The following is a 13566-nucleotide window of genomic DNA, read 5'->3' as shown; positions in this document are numbered from 1 at the left end:
GAGCAGCGATGACGGGCCCAAGCCGGTGGCACCGCCACCCCGGTGGCATCAGTTTAACTGTGCACGGCAGGCAATAGGCATTTAAAATGGGAAAACATAAAAGGACTATGTCAAAGTCATCTGAATTCACCACATTAACTGCAGCAGTTGGTGCTGCTATGACCACAAACCACAACAGCCACATCTATGAGATCAATTAAATTTATATGAATTTCATGTCAGATTATGTCAAAGGTCAAATTGGAATGAGTTCAGAATACCATTCGAATGCTGATGTTGTTTTATTCTAACACTTCTCTTCATGTGTTTTTGAGCTACCTTAGCTACCATTTGTGCACCAATCTTATGCACCATAAAACATGCTTTAATTTCAATATGGGTGGTCCAATAAATTTTTTTTAATAAAAAATGTATAAATGGAGCCAAATCACAGAAACTGCAAAGATGATTTTAATATCAGTGTCAGGTAAGAGTAAGATATGTGTCTACATTTTATGGAAGTTTATTATAAATAGCCTCTTTTATAAAATCATGTGAAATTTATGTTTTAATACATTTATATTATATCAGTAAATAATTAATTTAAAGACATGTGCATCATACGTGATCTTGGCAAACACATCACATGACGTTTTTATTTCAAGTGATAGTTATTTGTGATAGCCTATATGAAAGGGTTAAATTATGATCAAGAGAGAAAGTCACACACACACACACACACACACACACACACACACACAAACACAATGATAGAGTGAGAGTGAGGGGGAGGGTAAGGACTGAGAGAAAGGCACACACACAAACTCACAGGGTGAGAGAGAGACCCCCCCCCCCCCCACACACACACACACACACACACAGATAGAGAGGGGGAAGGGGAAAGACAGGCAGATGGCATTCCATAGACTTAATGGTTTGTATACTGTACAAACTGTACATTCTATCCCCCTACACTACCCCTAAGCCTACATATCGCACACACACACACACACATACACACACACACACACACACACACACACACACACACACACACACACACTACCCCTAAACCTACCATCACAGAAAACATTCTGCATTTTTACATTTTTATTAAAAAATTGTTTAATATGCTGTTAAAGCTATTTTGATTTACGGGGACACATGAAATGTCTTCATAAACCATGATTATGTTGTAATAAACACCCCTCCACCTATATATGTTATATATATATTATGTTATATATACCATGATTATATCCCAAAATAATAAATGTTATATTTACCCATGGCCTTCCCTGTTATACAGAAATGTAATAGTTATCAAACCTTCCTTAACTGCATAAATAATAAATGAAATATAGATGAATCATCATTAAAGCTACAATTTTCTCTATTCCCGTTGTTCTTTGATGAACATTAATGACAGGCATCATCAGTGCTCCTGTCACTTTAAGAACAACCGCGGATCTCACGCGCGGTCCCGCGCATCTCATTTCCTCACAACTCTTTAAAGTTCATTTAAGACGTTATTTAACTAATTTAAGACTCTAATATGAGAATACTCAAAATCCTCTGTGTTATTGTTTGTTCAAGAGCAAAAGAGAACTCGATGTGAGCAGGAAACTGACGCGAGTCTATCTATGCGTCGAGTGTGTGTGTGTGTGTGTGTGTGTGTGTGTGTGTGTGTGTGTGTGTGTGTGTGTGTGTGTGTGTGTGTGTGTCAGTGTCCCTTGATTAGCTGACATGAGACGCATCCACACAGATAGGACACTGACAGACACACACACACACACACACACACACACACACACACACACACACACACACACACACACACACACACACCGCAGCATAGCCATACAGTTTAAGTTCACCCACACTATATATTAATAAAAAGGTTTACAGTGCAAATACTGTTGTTGCAAATACTGTGCATAAAATTTGAAAACATTTGCAAAAAACACCACTGTATCATTACATTTTTTTTTTTTAAACCTTTAAGTAACCATTTTTTAAACATCTATAAACATTACATTTACATAGATAGACGGACCAGATATTCCTAACACTTTGGGAATACTTTAGGGTTACTAGTTGTTTTGTAAACTGTCTATAAACATTATCTGGATGGTTATTGTAAAGTTGCAACCGATGACTATAATACCTTGTTAAATAGTTTAATAAACAGTACCAGTAAAACGTGGGCAGTACCAGTAAAACATGTAAACAGTACCAGTCAAACATGTGGGTTGTCCTGATACTGTACTTCAAAATGTAATAGTGTAAAAATTGCCACAGAATAAAGTAATTGTTCAAGATCTATTGGTAACTCATAAAAATAATGTCATATTTGCATAAACTGTCACTACCGTATATCCCGACACTAGCACATTAAGATAAGCTATGAAAAAAATCATGTTCCTCTGCCTCTTTCTGGTTAAATAATGTTTATAATAATTGTTAATATAGCATGCTATATTAACTATTCCAGGTTATTTATGCATAGCATAAATAATAGTTAGTATAGCATGCTATGCCACTTTCATCAAAACATATTACAAAGCTATAGCAATCTCATGTCATTCCGTCTGTTCGAAAAAAAAGTTGCACTAACTGTTCGTTACAAGCAGCATTTGCCGTCAGGCAGGTAACGATAGCTAACATAAACATATTTTTGCTAGCCTACCTGCTGCAAACTTACACTTTTTTTGTACAAGACAAGTAGAGCTATTTTATCCAGTGTAATTTATCACATACCACTATCTTGTTTTTTCTTATCCTCCTCTTCCTTTCTCTTTTTTCTTTTCTGGCTTCCTGAAGCATAAAATTCCGCTTCAAATCCGAAGATTTTGTATTTTGCCGCAGCAGAGATCGCGTTGTTGGCTGGCTGCTGTCAGCGACTTCTGAGAGGGGGCCCTTAAGGGGGATCCCGATAACAGTGTCATTGCACTTTACTGCATTGACTATCAATGGGGCGCTCACACAGTTTGTCGTTTCATTTTATTCTTAACCTGTCGCTGTCTTGGTGCCCCAGGCCAGCTCGAGGCCCCAAGCAATTGCTTGGTTTGCCTGCCTTGTCGCGACGGGCCTGCACACACACACACACACACACACACACACACACACACAGACAGGACACTGACACACACACACACACACACACACACACACACACACAGGACATTGGCATACAGCGTGTTCTCTTGTGTCTTGTCGCGCTTGGAAGCATTTACATGAATAGGAGCGTGATCATGTAACGCTAAGCAAAAATGGATATAAAAACGGACGCTGCGTTATTTGCGTTAAATATTTTTAATGCGTTAAGCTTCCGTTTCACGTTGACCGAGTTTGGTGGAGATTGAATAAATCGCCTACGAGGAGAACGTAAAAACTCAGAAACTGAATTATACAAATATTCACGTTCAAACAAACTTTCTGTGAAAAAAGACACTTATAAACAGACACTTGTAGAAAATAATGTGAATTTTTTTTTTTTATTTAAATTTGAACTATGTCAGTAAATAATGAATTTAAAGACAAATGTGTCAAAAGTGATCTTTGCAAACACAGCACATGACCTTCTGTAAAGCACATGTATTGAAAACACACTCACACTCTGTTTTAAAAAAGAGTTCTGTCTGAATGAGTACATGAAATCACGGCTGTCAGGTGAAAAGAATTGTAACTCAAATGTCATTTAGAAAATTAGTCCTGTAGTGATATAGTGTCATAGTTCATGTCCACATTAACCACTACGTTGTAATATCAGTGTAATACCCATGTCATCATACACATTTGTGTCCTCATGAATCACATTAACAAGCACACATACAGAGAAAGGGAGTTTCAAAAATAATACAACACTGCCACCTTGTGGTGATAGAGGGGAGGGCACACAAACAGCCAAAAACATTATTAAACTTTGACATGTTGCCATGGCAACATTTTTTGAAATATTAGGAATCCATTCATATGTCTCTATCTGTCATGTTTTCACATTATACTGATGAAGTTTGAAGTCAATCAGGTGAAAATAAGATGGGGATTCAAAGCATTTTTGAAAGTGACACACTTCCTGCTGCCAGTTGGTGGCGCTTTAACTTTGACTCACAAAAGTCATATCCATGTGATCGGCCTCTTACAACGAACACACAGCTGAAGTTTCATCCAAATCATTCAATGTTTGCACAAGTTATTACACACTTCCTGTTTCCCTTTTCTCGCCATAAATTCGTTGCTTCGCCACGGCCAAACCGTTTGAGTTATCAAAAATCCGCTCGCAATTTAGCATCCTCTGTGTCTTGACTTCATGCTGACCGAGTTTGGCACTGATTGAAACAATGGCCTCGGAGGAGTATATTAAATTCCAGAGCATGTGTTTTCAGAACAACCCATATTAGCTCACTTCCTGTTGGGCTGACACGTAACTTAGAGCACGAAAGTTGTTTGGCCCAATGAGGTCTATATGTGTACAGAGTTTCATACATGTACGTGCAAGTGTGTTTGATATATAGACCAAGTTTTCAGACCCCACTTTAGGGGGCGCTGTCGAGTCCCCCTGCCACGCCCGGGTACCAGCTTCAGCCCGGCTCTGATGGCCGCGCATTCCGATGTGTGTGCAAAGTTTCAAGAGTTTTTGAGCATGGTAAGAGCCCCAAAAGTGCCCGAGAAGTCGATAAAATAATAATAATAATTAAAGCTGCGAGCAGCGATGACGGGCCCAAGCCGGTGGCACCGCCACGCCGGTGGCATCAGCTTAACTGTGCACAGCAGGCAATAGGCATTTAAAATTGGAAAAACTAAAAGGACTATGTCAAAGTCATCTGAATTCACCACATTAACTGCAGCAGTTGGTGCTGCTATGACAACGAACCACAACAGCCACATCTATGAGATCAATTAAATTTAAATTAATTTCATGTCAGATGATGTCAAAGGTCAAATTGGAATTAAAGCTGCGAGCAGCGATGACGGGCCCAAGCCGGTGGCACCGCCACGCCGGTGGCATCAGCTTAACTGTGCATGGCAGGCAATATGCATTTAAACAGGAGAATATTTTAGAATCGCTCGAATATGCCACATTTACCGCAGCAACTGGTGCCACTATCACCACAAGCCACACCCATGATGTAATTTAAATCTAGATTCATTTTAATGTCATAGGATAAAATAAATAAAAGTTATATTTTCCTGCTCAAAATTTTGTAAGTCCAGAAGGCCAGTATTTAATTCAAGGTGTTTGTAGTTCTTTTTTACTTATTCACACTAAAGTGATAGTTTTTTGTAATAGTCTATGATACGAAAGGGGTAAATTATCATTCCGAGAGAGAAAGGCACACACACAAACTCACAGGGTGAGAGAGACACCCCCCCCCCCCACACACACACACACACACACCACACGTGCGCGCACACACTCAAACACACACACACACACACCCAGGGTGAGCCTGAGAGTGAGGGGGGAGGGGAAGGACTGAGAGAGATGCACTCTGCACATTGAACAAGGTTCACAAGATTTTAACAACAAAAAGAAATAAAATCTAAATGGTGGGAGAAAGTTTTTTTTATTTCACTCTCTGAAAAAAATATGTTGAATATATTTGAAATCAATATGTGTGGTCCAATATAAAAAATAAATAGAAAGTCACACACACACACACACACACACACACACACACACACACACACACACACACACACACACACAATGATAGAGGGAGAGTGAGGGGGGAGGGGAAGGACTGAGAGAAAGGCACACACACATACTCACAGGGTGAGAGAGAGACCCCCCCCCTCCACACACACACACACACACACACACACACACACACACACACACACACACACACACACACAGAGAGAGTGATAGAGAGGGGGAAGGGGAAAGACAGGCAGAGGGCATTCCATAGACTTAATGGTTTTTATACTGTACAAACTGTAAATTCTATCCCCCTACACTACCCCTAAGCCTACATATCGCACACACACACACACACACACACACACACACACACACACACACACACACACACACACACACACACACACACACACACACACACAACCCCTAAACCTACCATCACAGAAAATATTCTGCATTTTTACATTTTTATTAAAACATTGTTTAGTATGCTTTTAAAGCTATTTTGATTTACGGTGACACATGAAATGTCTTCATAAACCATGATTATGTTGTAATAAACACCCCTCCAACAAACCCATTTCTGAGGCTTTGCCCATTTCCACTGACTGACATCTCTGATGTGTGTGTTGAGTTTCAAGCAATTTCAAGCATGCTAAGAGCCTCAAAAACAGCCAAAAGATGATTAAACTTTGACACACTGCCATGGCAACAGTATGTAAAATATCAGGAACCCTTTCGTATGTCTACATCTGCCATGTTTTGTCATTTATACTGATGAAGTTTGAAGTAAATCGGGTGAAAACAAGACAGTGATTTAGCATTTTTGAAAGTGACACACTTCCTGCTGCCAGTTGGTGGACACACAAACACACACACACACACACGTTTGTTTTTGTGAAATGTGAGGACATTCCATAGGCGTAATGGTTTTTATACCGTACAAACCGTATTTTCTATCCCCTTACACTGCCCCTAAACCTACCCATCACACACACACACCCAGGGTGAGCCTGAGAGTGAGGGGGGAGGGGAAGGACTGAGAGAGATGCACTCTGCACATTGAACAAGGTTCACAAGATTTTAACAACAAAAAGAAATAAAATCTAAATGGTGGGAGAAAGTTTTTTTTATTTCACTCTCTGAAAAAAATATGTTGAATATATTTGAAATCAATATGTGTGGTCCAATATAAAAAATAAATAGAAAGTCACACACACACACACACACACACACACACACACACACACACACACACACACACACACACACACAATGATAGAGGGAGAGTGAGGGGGGAGGGGAAGGACTGAGAGAAAGGCACACACACATACTCACAGGGTGAGAGAGAGACCCCCCCCCCCCTCCACACACACACACACACACACACACACACACACACACACACACACACACACACACACACACACACACACACACACACACAGAGAGAGTGATAGAGAGGGGGAAGGGGAAAGACAGGCAGAGGGCATTCCATAGACTTAATGGTTTTTATACTGTACAAACTGTAAATTCTATCCCCCTACACTACCCCTAAGCCTACATATCGCACACACACACACACACACACACACACACACACACACACACACACACACACACACACAACCCCTAAACCTACCATCACAGAAAATATTCTGCATTTTTACATTTTTATTAAAACATTGTTTAGTATGCTTTTAAAGCTATTTTGATTTACGGGGACACATGAAATGTCTTCATAAACCATGATTATGTTGTAATAAACACCCCTCCAACACACCCATTTCTGAGGCTTTGCCCATTTCCACTGACTGACATCTCTGATGTGTGTGTTGAGTTTCAAGCAATTTCAAGCATGCTAAGAGCCTCAAAAACAGCCAAAAGATGATTAAACTTTGACACACTGCCATGGCAACAGTATGTAAAATATCAGGAACCCTTTCGTATGTCTACATCTGCCATGTTTTGTCATTTATACTGATGAAGTTTGAAGTAAATCGGGTGAAAACAAGACAGTGATATAGCATTTTTGAAAGTGACACACTTCCTGCTGCCAGTTGGTGGACACACAAACACACACACACACACACACACGTTTGTTTTTGTGAAATGTGAGGACATTCCATAGGCGTAATGGTTTTTATACCGTACAAACCGTATTTTCTATCCCCTTACACTGCCCCTAAACCTACCCATCACACACACACACACACACACACACACACACACACACACACACACACACACACACACACACACACACACACACACACACACACACACACACACACACTGCCCCTGCCCCTGCCCCTGCCCCTGCCCCTGCCCCTGCCCCTGCCCCTAAACCTAACCCTCACAGGAGACTGTGCAGTTCACTTTCAGTGAAAAAAAACCTTGTTCTGTGATTTATAAGCATTTTGAAAAGTGAGGACATGGGGAACGTCCTCATATTTCACCCTCTTTTTGTAATACCTATGTCATACCCATGTCATTATACACATTTGTGTCCTGATATTTAACAAAAACATGCCCACACACACACACACACACACACACACACACACACACACACACACACACACACACACACACACACACACGGAGAGAGAGAGTTTAAAAAATAACAACACTGCTACCTTTTAGTGAGGGGAGGGCAGACAGAGAATAAATATTCAGAAGAAATATATTAAATAAAATAAATATATTGATCTGAAAAATAGTATGATTATTTTAAAGCTATTTGATTACATTTGAATAAAACATTGTTTTAGTATGTTTTTAAACACACACACATACACGTTGTAATACCAGTTTAATACCCATGTCATTATACAAATTTGTGTCCTCATAAATCACAAACAAGAGAGAGAGAGAGAGAGAGAGAAACAAGTTTTTTTTTTATCCTGCTTCAAAACTAATACAATGCTGCCATCTTGTGTTCATTGAGGGGAGAGCAGCAGACACAGAGAATTTCTGTTCCCCTTTTTTGTCCTTATTTAATTCCTTGCCATGGAAACACCGTTTGAGATATCCAATATCCGTTCACATTTTAGCATCTTCAGTATCTTTGTTTCATGTTGACCGAGTTTGGTGGAGATTGAATAAATCGCCTACGAGGAGAACGTAAAAACTCAGACCCCGATTTAATCAAAAATTCACCTTCAAACCAAAATATCTGACTTCCTGTTGGTCGGAGCTAATGACTGTAAATTAGAAAGTTGTCCGGCTCGATGAGGTCAATATATATACTGAGTTTGGTGATTGTAGATGAAACGAAGCCCTTCACTTTTGTCAAAAGGTGGCGCTAGCGAGCCCCTCATCCCCACCCGTTTCTGAGGCTTTGTCATTGTGTACTGACTGATATCTCTGATGTGTGTGTTGAGTTTCAAGCAGTTTCAAGCAATTTCAAGCATGCTAAGAGCCTCAGAACAGCCAAAAGATTATTAAACTTTGACACGTTGCCATGGCAACAGTATTTGAAATTTCAGGAATCCATTTCATAAGTCTCTATCTGTCATGTTTTCACATTATACTGATGAAGTTTGAAATAAATCGGGTCAAAATAAGATGGTGATTTAAAGCATTTTTGAAAGTGACACACTTCCTGCTGCCAGTTGGTGGCGCTATAACTTTGACTCACAAAAGTCATATCCATGTGATCGGCTTCTTACAACGAACACACAGCTGAAGTTTCATCCAAATCAGTCAATGTTTGCACAAGTTATAACACACTTCCTGTTTCCCTTTTCTCGCCATAAATTCGTTGCTTCGCCACGGCCAAACCATTTGAGATATCAAAAATCCGCTCGCAATTTAGCATCCTGAATATGTTCACTTGATGCTGACCGAGTTTGGCAATGATCGAAACAATGGCCTCGGAGGAGTATATTAAATTCCAGAGCATGCGTTTTCCGAACAACCCATTATAGCTCACTTCCTGTAGGGCTGACGCATAACTTAGAGCACGAAAGTTGTTCGGCCCGATGAGGTCTATATGTGTACCGAGTTTCATACATGTACGTGCAAGTGTGTTTGATATATGGACCAAGTTTTCAGACCCCACTTTAGGGGGCGCTGTCGAGCCCCCCTGCCACGCCCGGGTACCAGCTTCAGCCCGGCTCTGATGGCCGCGCATTCCGACGCCCGTGCGAAGTTTCAAGAGTTTTCGAGCATGTTAAGTGCCCCAAAAGTACCCGAGAAGTCGAAAAAAAAAAACAAAAAAAAAACAAAGAATAATCTGAGGAAGAACAATAGGGCTCTGCGCCCTTTGGGCTTGGGCCCTAATAATAATTAAAGCTGCGAGCAGCGATGACGGGCCCAAGCCGGTGGCACCGCCACGCCGGTGGCATCAGCTTAACTGTGCACAGCAGGCAATATGCATTTAAACAGGAGAATATTTTAGAATCGCTCGAATATGCCACATTTACCGCAGCAACTGGTGCCACTATCACCACAAGCCACACCCATGATGTAATTTAAATCTAGATTAATTTTAATGTCATAGGATAAAATAAATAAAAGTTATATTTTCCTGCTCAAAATTTTGTAAGTCCAGAAGGCCAGTATTTAATTCAAGGTGTTTGTAGTTCTTTTTTACTTATTCACACTAAAGTGATAGTTTTTTGTGATAGTCTATGATACGAAAGGGGTAAATTATCATTCAGAGAGAGAAAGGCACACACACAAACTCACAGGGTGAGAGAGACACCCCCCCCCCCACACACACACACACCACACACACGTGCGCGCACACACTCAAACACACACACACCCAGGGTGAGCCTGAGAGTGAGGGGGGAGGGGAAGGACTGAGAGAGAGGCACTCTGCACATTGAACAAGGTTCACAAGATTTTAACAACAAAAAGAAATAAAATCTAAATGGTGGGAGAAAGTTTTTTTTATTTCACTCTCTGAAAAAAATATGTTGAATATATTTGAAATCAATATGTGTGGTCCAATATAAAAAATAGAGAAAGTCACACACACACACACACACACACACGCAGACACACACGCACACACACACACACACACACAGCCCCTAAACCTAGCCCATCACAGGAGACTGTGCAGTTCACTTTCTGTGAAAAAAAAACTTGTTCTGTATGATTTATAAGCATTTTGAAAAGTGAGGACATGGGGAACGTCCTCATATTTCACCCTCTTTTTGTAACACCTATGTCATACCCATGTCATTATACACATTTGTGTCCTGATATTTCACAAAAACATGCCCACACACACACACACACACACACACACACACACACACACACAGACACACACACAGACACACACACAGACACACACACACACACACACACACACACACACACACACACACACACACACACACACACACACACACACACATACTCACAGGGTGAGAGAGAGACCCCCCCCCCTCCACACACACACACACACTCACAGGGTGAGAGAGAGACCCCCCCCCCTCCACACACACACACACACACACACACACACACACACACACACACACACACACACACACACACACACACACACACACAGAGAGAGAGAGAGAGTGATAGAGAGGGGGAAGGGGAAAGACAGGCAGAGGGCATTCCATAGACTTAATGGTTTTTATACTGTACAAACTGTAAATTCTATCCCCCTACACTACCCCTAAGCCTACATATCACACTCACACACACACACACACACACACACACACACACACACACTACCCCTAAACCTACCATCACAGAAAACATTCTGCATTTTTACATTTTTATTAAAACATTGTTTAGTATGCTTTTAAAGCTATTTTGATTTACGGGGACACATGAAATGTCTTCATAAACCATGATTATGTTGTAATAAACACCCCTCCAACACACCCATTTCTGAGGCTTTGCCCATTTCCACTGACTGACATCTCTGATGTGTGTGTTGAGTTTCAAGCAATTTCAAGCATGCTAAGAGCCTCAAAAACAGCCAAAAGATGATTAAACTTTGACACACTGCCATGGCAACAGTATGTAAAATATCAGGAATCCATTCGTATGTCTACATCTGCCATGTTTTGTCATTATACTGATGAAGTTTGAAGTAAATCGGTTGAAAACAAGACAGTTATTTAGCATTTTTGAAAGTGACACACTTCCTGCTGCCAGTTGGTGGACACACAAACACACACACACACACACACACACACACACACACACACGTTTGTTTTTGTGAAATGTGAGGACATTCCATAGGCGTAATGGTTTTTATACCGTACAAACCGTATTTTCTATCCCCTTACACTGCCCCTAAACCTACCCATCACACACACACACACACACACACACACACACACACACACACACACACACACACACACACACACACACACACACACACACACACACACACACACACACACAGCCCCTAAACCTAGCCCATCACAGGAGACTGTGCAGTTCACTTTCTGTGAAAAAAAAACTTGTTCTGTATGATTTATAAGCATTTTGAAAAGTGAGGACATGGGGAACGTCCTCATATTTCACCCTCTTTTTGTAACACCTATGTCATACCCATGTCATTATACACATTTGTGTCCTGATATTTCACAAAAACATGCCCACACACACACACACACACACACACACACACACACACACACACACACAGACACACAGACACACACACAGACACACACACACACACACACACACACACACACACACACACACACACACACACACACACACACACACACACAGACACACAGACACACAGACACACACAAACCCCTTAAAGCTATTTCATTTATGGGACACAGGAAATATTCTCATAAACCATGTTTTCATTGTAATTTGTAGTATATTTTTAAAGCTACTTGGTTACATTTTAAATACATTTAATCTACGTTGTAATAACAGTGTAATACCCATGTCATTATACAAATTTGTGTCCCTAATAAATCACATAAACAAGCACACACACACACACACACACACACACACACATACACACACCCACACACACACACACACACACGGAGAGAGAGAGTTTCAAAAATAACAACACTGCTACCTTTTAGTGAGGGGAGGGCAGACAGAGAATAAATATTCAGAAGAAATATATTAAATAAAATAAATATATTGATCTGAAAAATAGTATGATTATTTTAAAGCAATTTGGTTACATTTGAATAAAACATTGTTTTAGTATGTTTTTAAACACACACACATACACGTTGTAATACCAGTGTAATACCCATGTCATTATACAAATTTGTGTCCTCAAAAATCACAAACAAGAGAGAGAGAGAGAGAGAGAGAGAGAAACAAGTTTTTTTTTTATCCTGCTTCAAAACTAATACAATGCTGCCATCTTGTGTTCATTGAGGGGAGAGCAGCAGACACAGAGAATTTCTGTTCCCCTTTTTTGTCCTTATTTAATCCCTTGCCATGGAAACACCGTTTGAGATATCCAATATCCGTTCACATTTTAGCATCTTCAGTATCTTTGTTTCATGTTGACCGAGTTTGGTGGAGATTGAATAAATCGCCTACGAGGAGAACGTAAAAACTCAGACCCCGATTTAACCAAACATTCACCTTCAAACCAAAATATCTGACTTCCTGTTGGTCGGAGCTAATGACTGTAAATTAGAAAGTTGTCCGGCTCGATGAGGTCAATATATATACTGAGTTTGGTGATTGTAGATGAAACGAAGCCCTTCACTTTTGTCAAAAGGTGGCGCTAGAGAGCCCCTCATCCCCACCCGTTTCTGAGGCTTTGCCCATGTGTACTGACTGACATCTCTGATGTGTGTGTTGAGTTTCAAGCAGTTTCAAGCAATTTCAAGCATGCTAAGAGCCTCAGAACAGCCAAAAGATTATTAAACTTTGACACGTTGCCATGGCAACAGTATTTGAAATTTCAGGAATCCATTTCATACGTCTCTATCTGTCATGTTTTC

The 13566-nt window shown here is 40.4% G+C and overlaps 1 protein-coding gene across 9 annotated transcripts in view; it reads right to left on the bottom strand.

The window, feature by feature from the left end:
* def8 (differentially expressed in FDCP 8 homolog) overlaps window positions 1-13566 on the bottom strand; it is a 157066-nt gene that overhangs the window by 131162 nt on the left and 12338 nt on the right. The gene's annotated exons all lie outside the window — the stretch shown is intronic.

Source organism: Gobio gobio, assembly GCF_949357685.1.
Source record: "Gobio gobio genome assembly, chromosome: 9".
In the NCBI taxonomy this organism is placed as follows: domain Eukaryota; kingdom Metazoa; phylum Chordata; class Actinopteri; order Cypriniformes; family Gobionidae; genus Gobio; species Gobio gobio.
This window is presented reverse-complemented; position numbering and strand designations above follow the sequence as displayed.